The following is a 14,368-nucleotide window of genomic DNA, read 5'->3' as shown; positions in this document are numbered from 1 at the left end:
AATACGGTCAATTAAAAGATAACGATTTCCTCCCCATTACCACACCCAAAGAAGTAAAACAGTGATGTTCAAACTCAGGCGCACATTAAAATTTCTTGTCCTGTGGATTATAACAGAGAGTGGGACAGACAAGTAAGTAAGGTGGAAGATGACCTGCAGTAATAACGAAGCTTCTTGAATCCTGGTCTTCTATATAAATTACTTTTGTATTTTTGTTTCGCAAGATTTTCCTTACATGTTTCTAAACTGTAATATGACAGTTAAGTTATTAGAATCCTAATTACCCATTGATTGGAAACTGCAAAGGTTATCCTAAGAACAAATTTCCTGAGGCTATGTGTCTTTAATTTAGGCAGATGAGTTATTTAAAACCATAATTATAAGGTGTAACAGTCTGTGATCACATCTTCCTCTCTGTCAGCCATTGTCACACTCATTTCAGCCTTAGGTAATTTTGTAAGGCTGATAAAGACAGATGAAGTACCACTTTAAAGCAAGAGATGATGAGCCAGGGAGGCTGAGTGAGGCCTTTCCTAAGATAACAGATGAGTCTAAGTTCTACCTATTCTTAAGGCAGGGATACCTTCTGTCACCACAGAACTTCCCCTATAACTGCTCTGGCTTTTGCAACATCATCAGAGACCTTTACTTATTGTGTTCTGTCTTAAACTTTGCCAAGAAATCTGAATTTCAGTTTTGTGAAATTCTGCTGCATATACACACGAATCGGAGAAAGGCTAGTTTTCACCTTAACAAGATGACTGACCAAATAGGTAGTCTCATGAATTAATTTGTAATATGAAACTAGTCTCTGAACAGTGTTTTTCATTCTGTGGACTGTTTCAAAGGCATTTTGGGTGTTTATTTTAAAATACAGATGTTAGGACCATCTTCCAAACTACTGTACTAGAATTCTGAGAACTGTAACTCAAGCATGGATAATTAATAAGCACAGAGAGCTTTTATATAAATACCTAAACTTTATAATTATGGAACAAATCAATTTTTGTTCCGATTCTAAGATCTTACCTACCGTTCTTCATCTTGTATCAGACTCACTGCTTTTCTTACTGCTCCTAGAAAAAGTTTAGCTGTAAAATCTCTGCATCAGCAGTTTTAGGGAATGTTAATGAATTCTGGAGAAATGCTTTCCCTACAGCTGCATCATTAGCATACTAAGGACTTATCCACAGCGAGATCCAATGACAGACCCTCCAGTGTTTGGAATGTAAGTGATTGGCAGTGCCAAGGCTTGTGCAAATGTGGAACACCAGGGAGCTTGGCTATACTATATTGGGGGTATATATAAATTAGTACAGCTTGAAAGAATAATTGAAAATGCTGTTAAGATTGTTCAGTCATTGAGCCACCAGCCAGGAGCATACATGGGCTGGTCTGAGGCCGCTGGCACATATGTAGCAGAGGTCTGCCTGGTCTGGCCTCGGTGGGAGAAGATATACTTAATCCTTGAGAGACTTGAGGCCCCAGGGAAGGGGAAAGTCTGGGGGAAGCACCCTCTCAGAGGTAAGGGGGAGGAAGAATGGGAGGGGGACCAAGGAGGGGCGACAACTAGGATGTAAATGGATAACATAATTTTAAAAAATTGTTTAGTTGTACATTTATTTCACCAGAAAACATTCACTGGAGCTTATGGATCATAATGCTAGACACCAAAAATTAAATACAAGAGGAGCTTGGGAAACGTCTCAGTTGGTAAAGTTCTTGCTATGTGAACAGGATGACTACCTGAGTTTGGATCCCAGTACCCATAGAAAAGCTGGGCATCCCACTGCACATATATGAACTCATTACTATATGGGAGCAGGAAGAGACAGGCAGATCTCTAGAGCTCAATAGCCAGCCTAGCCAAATCGATGAGCTCAAAGTTCAGTCAGAGGCCCTTTCTCAATAAGGTGAGGTCATTTAGGAAGGCACCAGAAATTGGCCTCTGACCTCCACTTGCACAAATGCACACACACCCACATGAACACAAACATACACCACACACACAAAGATCAACTACATGAAGATGTTTATGGGAGACAGTAAATACTACACACTCAGGGAATTAGTGTGATAATAGTTCTGCTCAGGTATCACGGAGGCAGCTAGTCCACTGGGGTGTAGAGGACGTCAGCTGGGAGTTTGCACAGAACAGCATTCCCTTGATCTGAATTACAATTTGTTCAGTAAAGGGCAGGCGGAGACCTCATTATTTCTTTTAGTCAATTTTCAGAGTTGACAGGAATCTCAGGTGGAAGTGATGTCTGACTGGCTTTTGAGAATGAGTCCTAATTAGCTCTCTGGAGAAGGGAGTGTTGGGGAGAACTGTTCAAAGTAGACAGAACAACTTGCTGAAGTGCAGAGGCCTTGAGGCAGACTGTGACAGCTCTCTGCCAATGCTCCAGGGTCAGAGCATTCATGTGGGCCCCAAGGGGCCTGGGGTAGTAAGGAGCAAGGCAGGAAAGTAAGTAGAGAGCAGATGATGGAAGTATCATATTCCACACTAAGAAATGTGGGTTCTTTTCCTAAAGGTAACAAGATTTGAGTCAAGTGGTATGAATCAAATTATAGAAAGATTTCTTTGACAAGAATATGAAAACGGATTCGTAAAGAATAGACATTTAGTAGATCAATTACCTAATTCAGTTAACCAGAAAGTCTAAATTCTCAGTAGCTGAATTTGATGATAGTAAAGAGGTCAAGGCCTCAGCAGCACACACTAAACCAGAAGGTGACTAAGACACCTTCCCACGAGTTGACCCAGTCACTTGTTTTGATGGCATGCTGTTATTTGCCAGCTTATTTACTTCTAGAAGAATAAAAAGTAGTGTTAGTGTCAGTCAACACACTGCTAACTCTTTGGGAGGAGAAAGCTTCTCTCAAGATAGACGAATCTTGGGGTCCATAATTTGTTCTTTCACTGGTCCCCACATGTTCAAATGACAGTTGTAATTTCAGTAGTAGGAGCAAAACTGAACCCATTTTAGGGCAATCATTTATGACTTCTTGCTTTAGAAAACCACAGGATGATTTAAAATCTTAGCTCTCTATATTTTAGAATGAATAATTCTCTTGTATTTATTTTTTTCATTGTTAATCCCTTCTTTTGGCCTTGAGAAGTAGGGGAAAGACTATTACATAGTACCCAGAACTGGCTTGCCAATTTGGTTAGAATTGAACAATTTTAAGTTCTATAATGAACATTATCTTTGTATTGGTAGAGAGGGCATCTCAAGATTATTTCCCCAGAGTAGCTCAACACTAGACAATTAAGGTGTCTGTTAGCATCTTACCAAGTGGTGGAAAATTCAGGATAAATTGCTAATTTCACTGAAGAACTGAGATATAGAGCCGAATGAGAGGGATAGAATTAAGTTGGTCTTGCTGATATTTTTTCAAGAATGATTCAGAACTAAAAAAGATACAGGAAAAGCAAACAAAAATGCCACCAACACTTTAAGTAACATAAGACAACCTCAATATAAAAAAAGAATAATGCCTACAGTAGACTAAAAGGAGATCAAAAATATGAACAAATGTGACAAGTTTCTAACATCAAAAGTTACTAACCCCTTAGTCATCTTTCAAGATTCTGGAGTTGGCAACTCTGAAAATGGACTTAGAGGAATAGACAAGTTTCCCCTGTCTTTTCCCGCACAAATTGTAATTCAGATTGAGAAGCTCATTGGTGAGTGACTGCTGCTCTGTGCAGACTCCACCTAATGAATGTGAAAAGGTTGCCTCAGTCAGAAAATCACTCCACTGTTAACACTGAATGAAACGATGAAGCTAAGGAATGGTGACCAGCGGGTGAAACATACCTTGGGAATTTCAAACCAGGGCGTGTAGGCTAAAGCCACTGAAAATCATTGTTTAAACTTTGTTATGAAACCAGAAGTTCCATTTGTCAGTTGTCTCTTAGCTCTCCATCTACACTTGTATAATTTGTTCTCTGATGCTAAGGTTAGGCTTTGGAAACAAGTTCTTCCATTCATAGCTGGATCTTTGTTGAGTTCTACCAACAAGAACCTCAAGAGACTGGACAGTTAAAAACAAAAAAAGAGGCGAGATCAAAAAGGGATGGATCTCTTCTTGTTCTGTTTTCCTCTGGGTTGCCTCAGCAATGGTCCTTTCTGAAGGCAGCAACCTCTTGTAACCCTTAAACACACACACACAGAGACACACACACACACAGACACACACACACACACACAGCTCTCACCTCTGAGAGAAGGAGGAATCGTTTATTCAACATCGCAGTATGAGTGATTGTGGCCTGAGGATAGATTTAGGTTATTCCTAATTTCATATTCCAATATTGTAATAGTTTTTTCATTGAGCTTTTTTAGTAGCAGAACAAAGAAAGTCAGAACTGAAAACATTTTTCAAATACATCAGTGAAACCCTCAAGTTGGTGGGTTACCACAAAGTGTGGAAAACTCTGTATCTGGCACCCATGTTTACACTGGCTGTGACACCAGTTACATATCCAGGAGGAAATGCAATGGTGCAAGGACTCTTTTTACCAGGATATAAGCTCCCCTTATTCCACTTCACTGATTTGACTTATCATGCCCTATAATGGTTATCATTGAATCTAGGAATCTAGGAATCTGTCTGTCCACAATCCCAGTGGGCTCAACATTGTACTATTAATCTCAAAACTCTTAAAGACCTAAGTAACTTCATATATTGTAATGATGTGTGGTCAGAGACTTCCTATGCCTGGCTTCCTGTACCTACCTTAAAAACTGCTTTCTGATCAAAGCTGCCATTCATAAATGATTAAATATAATCACGTTATTCTTGTGTGTTGTGATTTGGGTTATATTCTGCAGCTACTTGTTAGCTTTATTCATATACATTTTACATAAGCTGCCTTTATGCATTACTCTGTATCCTAAGGGGTTGGGGGTAGAACGGTAAGACCTATGACCATTGTTAAAGTTATACAACACAATATATCTGCTTTTTAAGATGTGTACATGTGTATGAATGTGTGTATATATATGTATGTGAAGCTTCAGTTAACAGTGGAGAACCCAGGACATTCAAAATACCAGGATAATGGAACAAACATGGAGGACAGTAGCAGGTGTGGAGTAGAGCCAACCCGAGCCAACAAGGCAGGCTGTATGTGTGTCATAGATGACAGAGCTGGAGAAGTACCACTGCCTACTTTTTTTTCTTTTCTTCTAATTTTTCCTTCTTACACTGGCCAAAGCACTCTTTCTCCAAAGCCCACCACACCCCTTTGTCCGTGCAGCTGCTTGCCAGCCTCCATAGCAAAAGGCATGCCTTTCCTCTTTTCCATTTCCCTCTTCTAGGCAGCTGCCAAGATTTCCTGTTTGCCTGCCTAGTTCTCTTTCTCTCAAGCTTAAATATAATTATGGATGAGTTTTCTTCTCGGTCCCTCTTAAAAATATTTTATTAATGGCCAAGAAAGGAGAGCCACCATTTCCCTAATAACAAAAGGACGTTTCTATGTATTCTTCATGCTTTGGTTCAGTTGGATTCTTTTGGAGTGGTGTGTTTCTTGTACAGCTGTGTGAAACACGGTGAATGTGAAAGGATGCTGGAGGAAGGACAATTGGTACCGGAGTCCTCGTTGCAATATATAACCTGTCTAGGAAAACATGGAGTTTCAGAGTCATCAAAAGCCCTGCATGAGACAGAAGTCTAGCATGGCTGTCTTCTGAGAGGCTCCACCCAACGGCTGACTCAGACAGATGCAGACACCCACAGACAAACTGTGGATGGAGCTTGTGGACTCATGGGAGAATAAGAGGAAGGATTGTGGCCCCAAGGGGATAGGAACTCCACAGGAAGACTAACAGAGTCAAGTAACATGGACTCTTGGGGCTCTCAGAAACTGAACCGTCAACCAAAGAATATACACAGACTGGACCTAGGTCTCCCCACACATATGTAGTAGATGTTCAACTTGGTCTTCCTGTGAGTCCTGAGCAACTGGAGCAGGGGCTATCCCAAAAGCTGTTGCCTGTATGTAGGGTATGTTCTTTTATCTGGGCTGCCTTGTTTGGCTTCAGTAGGATAGGATGCACCTAGCCTCACAGAGACTTGATTCATCAAGGTGGGGGGATACCCAGGAGAGCCCTCACCTGCTCAGAGGTAGGTAAGGGGGGATAGGAGGAAGGATTGTAGGAGGGGCGGCCAGGAAGGAGCAGTGAGCAGAATGTAAAGTGAATAAGTAAAAAAAAAACTCAAAAAACCAAAACCAAAACAAAACTAACCCTTCATGGTTCCTTTCAGCACAGCATAAAGCTGCCCCAACAGTCAGTTAGTTTAAAACAGAGCCAGCTCTGAAAAGACAGAGATATCTGAGTCAGCTGATGCTGAAGTGGGGGTGTGTGTGTCAAGAGCTGCAGTGCTGACTGCTAAGTGTGATTTATTTATTTATTTATTTATTTATTTATTTATTTATTTGTGTATCTGAACCAAGGTATGTATGTAGAGGTCAGAGGACAGTTTACAGAGGTTGGTCTCACCCTGTGGGGTCTGAGAATTGATCTCAGGTCATCAAGTTTGTAGTGACAGGGGCATTTACCCACTGAGCCATCTTACTAGATCCCTCGTTTGTTCCATTTCTTTCTATCATCTATCTATCTATCTATCTATCTATCTATCTATCTATCTATCTATCTGCTATCTATCTATCTATCTATCTATCTGCTATCTATCTATCTATCTATCTATCTGCTATCTATCTAATCTCTCTCTCCCCATTTGTCATGTGTATGAGTTTATGTGTACGAGCTGGTTGTGGGGTGGATGTTGCATTGCATGTGGAGGCTCAAGGTTGGTGTAGGAAATTATACTTGAGTGCACTTCTACCTTATTCTGTAAGTCAGGGTCTGTCAATCAAATCCAGAGCAGTCAGTTATGGCAAGTCTGACTGGCAGCCTTGCTCAGAGGACCCCATGTGGATTCTGGAGCCCCAGCTCTAGTCCTCACACTTTTCCAGTGAGGCTTTAGGTTCTGAGCCACTCCCCCAGACCCAGTTTGTTCATTTCAAATGGGAATAATAAATTCTTTTCACGGAATCATTGAGGCAGCTAAATATGCGAAAATATGAATATAGAAAAATTGTGCAACATTGATTAGTGGGGGACTATTTCCTCTACTTTTTCTGTTCTCCATTCCCCAAGGCCATTTGCACACTGTTTTCCCTCAGGGTCTATCTGTAAGGAAAGGAGCAGTTGTCTGAAGAGAGTTCTCTCTGCTCTGTAGAAGCTTCAGCTCATCCAGGAGATTGTGTTAAGGGTGGGGAAGTGGGAACAGGGAGATTGTTGAGTGTTCTTTCAGGGAAAGAATTAAGATAGAGAGAGTGGATGTTTCTGTCAGGCTTATGGAGATGGAGGAGGTTCTGTAGGGATGGGGAACTACGCTTTTCTGAGCTGGGTCCTCTCATGTTCATGGTCTGAAGGTGAGACTACTTGCTAATCGCATAGCTCTTAGCCCTGGAAAATACCAGCATGTGCAAAACAAGGTGGTATGACAGCTGCCAACTTCCAAGACTCTGCTTGAGTTTGAGTAATGAGCGTCTCAGCAGGGGGGCTCCTGTGATGGAAGCCCAGAGAGAGTTCTCCAGTTACTTTTTTTTTTCCTTGATGAGACCCATGGGATGGCGCTTTAATACAAAACAAAATAACACAAAAAAACTTAGTTGAACTGGAGGTGCCTGGAATTATAGAGATAAGCCTGAGAGGAGATACTATCAGGGCAAAGACAATGGAACCTCGAAGGGACCTTTGATATCGATAGCCATGGCTGGAATCATAGCCAAGGCTTAGAAGAAATGAAGGGCCCAGGAATTTGATACAGGAAGCCGGGCTTAATAATGACTAAGGAATATGAGGTTCAGGGAGCTTTACATTTTTATTTTCATTCTAATTTTAAGAAGTAACACATACATTTTTGGACAAAAGTTTAATTTGGTTACCTGTGAATATAATCTTTCTGATATATCCTTTGTGGTCTACAGTTTATTTTTTTTACAATAGCAACACAATGACTAATATTATAAGCACAATTTTAAAAAACAAGATTTCTTCTAATAATACACTAATACACATAAGCAGTCACATACGTATACATATGTATTCATGTCTAAAATATAAGGTTAAAAAAATCTTGGGGCTGAGTATAGAGCTTCATGCCTTTAATTCTAGTATTTGGGAAACAGATACAAGGAGGGATCTCAGTGAGTTTAAGGCCAGCCTGGTCTATATAGCAAGTTCCAGGTCCGCCAGGGTTGCTTAGTGAGAACTTGTCTTAAAAACAAAGAAACTCGCCGGGCAGTGGTGGCACACACCTTTAATCCCAGCACTTGGGAGACAGAGGCAGGCTGGTCTACAGATTGAGTTCCAGGACAGCCCGGGAACCCTATCTCAAAAAACAAACAAACAACAACAACAAACAAAACAAAGAAACTCATCCAAATAAACTTAGGATGTGCCTGCACTTGTATGTCAGTGTCTGGCCCTAACACCCCACCCCCAACACACCATCACTAAGACTGATCTGGAATCTTTCCCTGTTTACCCAAAGAGCTGGTTTGCATTTGACAGGCACCTTCATCCCTTAGTCTGCACCATGTCATTATAGACCATTGTTCCATTACATCAGAGCTTCTCAGACTTTAGTATGTGTATACCTCATTCGAGGGGTCATTTGCCTGCCCTCTCTGCCCTGTGTGTCTCCTTAGCACTTACCTTCCTGTGTACTATGTATATAATAGCATCATATTCATAATTTGTCTTCTCCTCTAGAGTGTAAGCCTTACAAAAGCAGAGAATTTTGTCTGTTTGTACCTCTGGCATTTGACATTATATAATTTTTTTGATCAGGAAGAAAATGCATTTTTTTTTTTTGAGGAATGAGTATACATATATTTATTTTCTCGAATTAAGTTGTATTTAAAAACACATTTAACACTTGGTAGAAGTCAGATGTTCTGAGAAGTGTTTTGTTAAATACCAAGATAAAATAACATTAGGAAGTCTTGGATTCTGGAAAAAACAACAACAAAACAAAATAAACAAAAACCCAACTCAGACCAGATGTCCTTGCCACATGACCCCACCTGGCTCTCAATGAATTTAAACAGATCCTTAAATAGGCAATGTTATGCTGGAGTAATGAGTAATAATGCCTAATCCCTACATATCTCAGGTTTAGTATGAGATTTATTTCACAAGCATGTCACTATGGGTCAGTAGTGGGACACTGCTTATTGTAATTAAGGCCTCAGACTGATGAGTAACTATTTCTTTGTTTTGTTTTGTTTTCGAGACAGGGTTTCTCTGTGTAGCCCTGGCTGTCCTGGAACTCACTCAGTAGACCAGGCTGGCCTCGAACTCAGAAATCCGCCTGCCTCTGCCTCCCAAGTGCTGGGATTAAAGGCGTGCGCCACTACCGCCCGGCCATGAGTAACTATTTTAAATTACAGCTGGTCCTTAGAGAACTCGGGAAGATCTGTAAAGTAAATGCCTTTTTGTTTATTTTAAATGAGGAATAATAAAACTTACTTCACTAGATCACTGTAGCATCTAAATGAGAGAAGATAAGAGTTTAGAAAAAATGTACAATGTTGCTGTTTCCTCTAGCTTTCTCTTCTCTTTTGCCTGAGGTCACGTGCGGACCTTTTCCTTGAGAGTTATTTATGAGGGACTCTCATTCTTGAGGGTTGGCTGTCTTGCCCCTTTTTGACCAGTATCACAGTGCCCTCTAGTGGGATCAAGAGCTACTTATCCCTCCTGGAGACTTCATCAGAAACCTCAGTAGCCGACTTTCTTTAGAGGAGTAGAAGAGTTCTGTTAATTGTACTCTGACCGCTTTGTATGCTTTGCAAAGCATGCAGGGTAACTGGGACACTGCAGAACAGCAGTCTCAGCCACTCTGTGGAGTCTACTTTTTCTCCTTGACAAAATCATCAAAATTTCTAGAATTTATAGAACTTGGGCACACAACTCAATATTTTTTCTCCAAATCATCAATTAAGAAAATTTAATTATATTTATTGATAAACAGAGACAGACAGAGATAGAATAATTAGAGGACAACTGAAGGGTATCAGGTCTCTCCTTCTACCAAGTAGGTCATAGGGTTGGAACTCAGGTCATGAGTTTCGGCAGCAAGTGCCTTTACCTGCTGACCTGGGACCAAGTAGACAATTTTTATTGTATAGAGACTTCCTTTATATCTTCAATATAAAGGAATATATAATATTTACATCGAATAGGACAAAAGGACAATTAAATTCCAGAAGTCTTTTTGGAATAATGATTCTTAATCACAAGAATGAGAGAGAAGAATTGCTTCTGTAGGAACCACAGTGGCATCTTCCAAGTCTGCTATAGCTATGGACACCAAGATGCAACAGTGTTTCCATTCAATCTGTTTTCTTTGTGTTCTTCTTCTTTTTTCTTTTTTAAACAGTTTATTATAATTTATTTTATTTAACAACCTAGGAAGTTCGCAGCCATCAGCAGTTCCAGTGCAATTTCAGGTGCAATTGGGAATTCAGGAATTTCAGTGGAGCTGTTAGTATAGCGGATCTTGTAGGTGAAATACATGCACACTTTCAATAGCACATGTGAAGTGATCTCTTTAAAATTGACCTCTTTGGTTTCATTCTCAGCAAACTGACCTGGACCATTCAACATGGCCTTTATTGTTCCTGATGTTAATGCATGTTCTCGTTTTACAATAAATTCATGACCATCAGAAGATATTAATTTCACATACATAGCCTCAGGGCCTTCACAGCCACCGTAGGTTTTCTCCTCTCCGTCCATTATGTTCTTATAAAATTCTACTTGATCCCGGAGGAACTTTAGTAGTTTCCTGGCGAGGCTGAGACGCGGTTTGCTAGTAACTTGAGTCCAAAGGAAGTGCTGTGATCTTCTCTATATCCATTTAAAACTAATCTGAGAAGGACTCCAGAAATCCAGTGTGCTGGAGAATTATTTGGCACATGTCGTGGTCAGTGTCAGTAATCAAGCTGACACACCTGGAAAGAGGAACTGCCAATAACTGGCTTTCGCATCTGTGGTATGTAAACTGAGGCAGGCAGCCTTTTGGGGGCCAGTGCTTATAGCTACTGACAGGGGTGGATTCAGATACCTACAGCAACTGCTGCCTATGGCAGCCAGTGATTAGAGAAGTTACTCAGCAGGCTCTTCTCTGAGGGAACAAAGTTTAATTTACTGGTGCTGGCAGTCTATGTGGGCAGCAGAAAAACTATGAACTCTTTTAATTCCTTGGGGCTGAGGAGAAAGAGAAAGAAATAGAGGAAACTCTCTCTCTCTCTCTCTCTCTCTCTCTCTCTCTCTCTCACACACACACACACACACACACACACACACACACTGGATAAAACAAAAGGCAGAGTCCAATAACTTCACACACACAAATATGTACATACATGTATGCATACATATAGAACTACAGACAGACATATACACTTTCACACATAGCGTGGTTAGAGCAAAGCTCCAGCAAGCAGGCCCCAAACATCTCATACATACACATACATTCCCACACATATACACACAACTGGTGATGGAGCAAGCTCCAACACACACCCAGACAAGCTTTACATATGTACATACATGCACATAGTTGACGGATGGAAGGAACAATGTCCCAGCTCCCATACTTTATTCTTTCTTCACACCTTATATATCCCAGCAAAATCTTTCAAGCAGTGTGATCGGATTTTAGTTTTTTTTCTAGTGAATGATTATGAAAAGCAATGTGTTCCCCAATGCCTTTACAAGAAATAACATTATGTAGCACAGGTAAAGAAAACAAATTATTCTCCAAAACTCATGTACATTCCCAACTAAGCAACTTGAGATCGATTATTAACAAAGTGTGAGCAAATAAGGGAGTTTTCTCAGCCAGTTTCTCTTACTGGCAGGCAGCAATTTTCGGTTATAAAGAGAGAGTAATTATTTTGTTATTTATCTTTAAAAGTAATCTTTTAGAATTTTAAAAGAATCACAACTCTAAACTTTTATATAAAAATCAGTCATATCTACCTTAAATCCTAAAAATGCACATCTACTCATCAGCAATTCTTAGTAAATCATATCAGGAAGCTGAGGGCAAAAACAGGTATAAGAAATCAGCCATCACCAGTCCAGCCTCAGTGAGAGTCACGTCAGCCAGTGCTGCCATTGTTCTTGTTCCCTGACCATAAAAGGTCCCTGGCTTATTAAGAGTGTGTCTTTCTGATTTCAAATTGTCCCCTAAGATTTTATACATCAGAGCCAGTAGTAAAAACATCTCAACCTAGCTTCACTTTATTTTTCCAATTTTTTTTTTTTAAGGGTGGTGGTCATGGCTGACAATCTACGTTTCTAAGTTCTTCTCTAGGGTGGCCACTGAATCATTACTCTACTCCAGCGGCAATGCCTGAAAGAGATAACCATTAATACTGTGAATGCCAGAGATGTTGCCTAGTGAGGGACTGGAAGCCCTCTTAAGGTTTTTGTATAATTGTATAATTATGAGGAATATTAGGGCAGCAAGCAGAACAGGATATTAAGGGATAGCAGAACTCCATAACAGCATGAAGTCTTCAGGACACGTGTCCTCGGAGCCATGCCACACCGAGGCCCACCCATTTGGCTGGGATAACTAGTGGGCCGAATTCCATGAGTTCTAAAGCTGTTTATTGTTTCTCCTGCATGGCCCTCAGCAAAGGGTTCCCAACTAAGGAAGTGCTTCTGTTGGATTGACCTGTGGGTACATCTGTGGGACATTTTCTGAAGTGCTAACTGATGGAGGAGGCTTCATCCTACTCTGAGTGTACTATCCTAGGCTTGGGCTGTATAAGAGAAGTAGCTGAGCAAATCAGAGGGAGCAAGCTTGTAAACAGCATTTCTTTGTGGGTTCTGCCTCCTGGTTCCTTCCCTGAGTTCCTGCCTTAGCATCCCCGGATAAAACTCTAACATGAGATATACCCTTTCCTCCCAAGTTGCTTTTGGTCATGGTGTTTATCACAACGGAAAAAAAAAAAAAACTGGGACAATATGGTTAAGAATTTTAAGTTCTGTCAGTGTCTTTGTTAGCTTCTACGCTGTTAACACCAAGGGCAAGGCAACTTACAGACAAAGAGTTTCTTGGTGGTTTACAGTTTTACAAAGCGAGTCCTTAGCCATCAAAGAGGGGAGCACGGCAGCAGGAAGGCATGGCACTAGAGCTAATAGCTAAGACCTTGTACTTTGAGACCTTGTATTTTAATCCACAAGCAGGAGGCAGATTGAGGTAAATGGAAGTGGTTTCGCTTTTGGAAACCTTAAAGCTCACCACCGGAGACACACCTCCTGATCCCTCCCCAAACAGTTTCACCAATGGGGAACCAAGCACGCAAACATCTGCGTCTATGGGGCCTTGCCATTCAAATGACCACAATCGGTGTGAGGCAGCATTTTACATCTTACCAGTGGGTGGCGCCCCTGCTGTAAGAGTGAAACAGACAAGCAAGCTGCTTGAACAACCACAAAGGCCCTTTCTAGAGGTTTGAGAAACAACGAGAGTGAATTAGTGTTGCCTGTGCCCTGGTCAGCTCTCCAACTAACCCTAGTTGGCGCAGAGTCAACAACACAGACTCTGGGAGCAGCAAGCTCATCTGAGTGTCTTTAATACCCTCCACACATGCCTCCATTGGTCCCAAGAAAGCATCTCTTCTAAACAGCAGTTCCTGATTGGCTGGCATTGTTTGCACTAGCAATCCTTGGTCTTTCAGGCAGGTCCTCCTGCAGGAGATACTTTTTCAGCTGCACAGCCCCCAGCTTTTACATAGAGGCAGCCATGCTCCTGCTACAGATTAGGCCAGAAAGTTGCAATATTCATAAACTTTAAGTGGAAGTTACAGATTTCTAGCAGATGTAATGCAAGTCCATTAATTAAGATGTTATAGTCTGGTATATAAAACAGCAGAACCCACACAACACAGAGCTGGTTATACTGGCAAAAATCAACATCTGATTGCAAATAACAATTTTTTACTTCAAAAAAGTTGGGAGAGAAGGTGGTGGTAGTGAAGTGGGCAGTGTTACAGACGAAATAAGAATTCCTTGTGCAGGGTGATGGGTAAATAGAGGGTTCTTGTCTAATTCATGGTTTTGTATGTATTTGAAATTTTTTCATTAAGAATAAAATCAGGCCGGGCGCTGGTGGCGCACGCCTTTAATCCCAGCACTTGGGAGGCAGAGGCAGGCGGATTTCTGAGTTCGAGAGTTCGAGGCTAGCCTGGTCTACAGAGTGAGTTCCAGGACAGCCAGGGCTACACAGAGAAACCCTGTCTCGAAAAAAAAAAAAACAAAAAAAA

The 14,368-nt window shown here is 41.0% G+C and overlaps 1 pseudogene; it reads right to left on the bottom strand.

Moving 5' to 3' along the window:
- Positions 1-10,484: 10,484 nt before the first annotated feature.
- The window catches only part of LOC114618391, a 6,711-nt pseudogene continuing 2,827 nt past the window's right edge, over positions 10,485-14,368 (bottom strand).

This window comes from Grammomys surdaster, unplaced genomic scaffold, assembly GCF_004785775.1.
Source record: "Grammomys surdaster isolate TR1022 unplaced genomic scaffold, NIH_TR_1.0 141, whole genome shotgun sequence".
Lineage (NCBI taxonomy): Eukaryota > Metazoa > Chordata > Mammalia > Rodentia > Muridae > Grammomys > Grammomys surdaster.
This window is presented reverse-complemented; position numbering and strand designations above follow the sequence as displayed.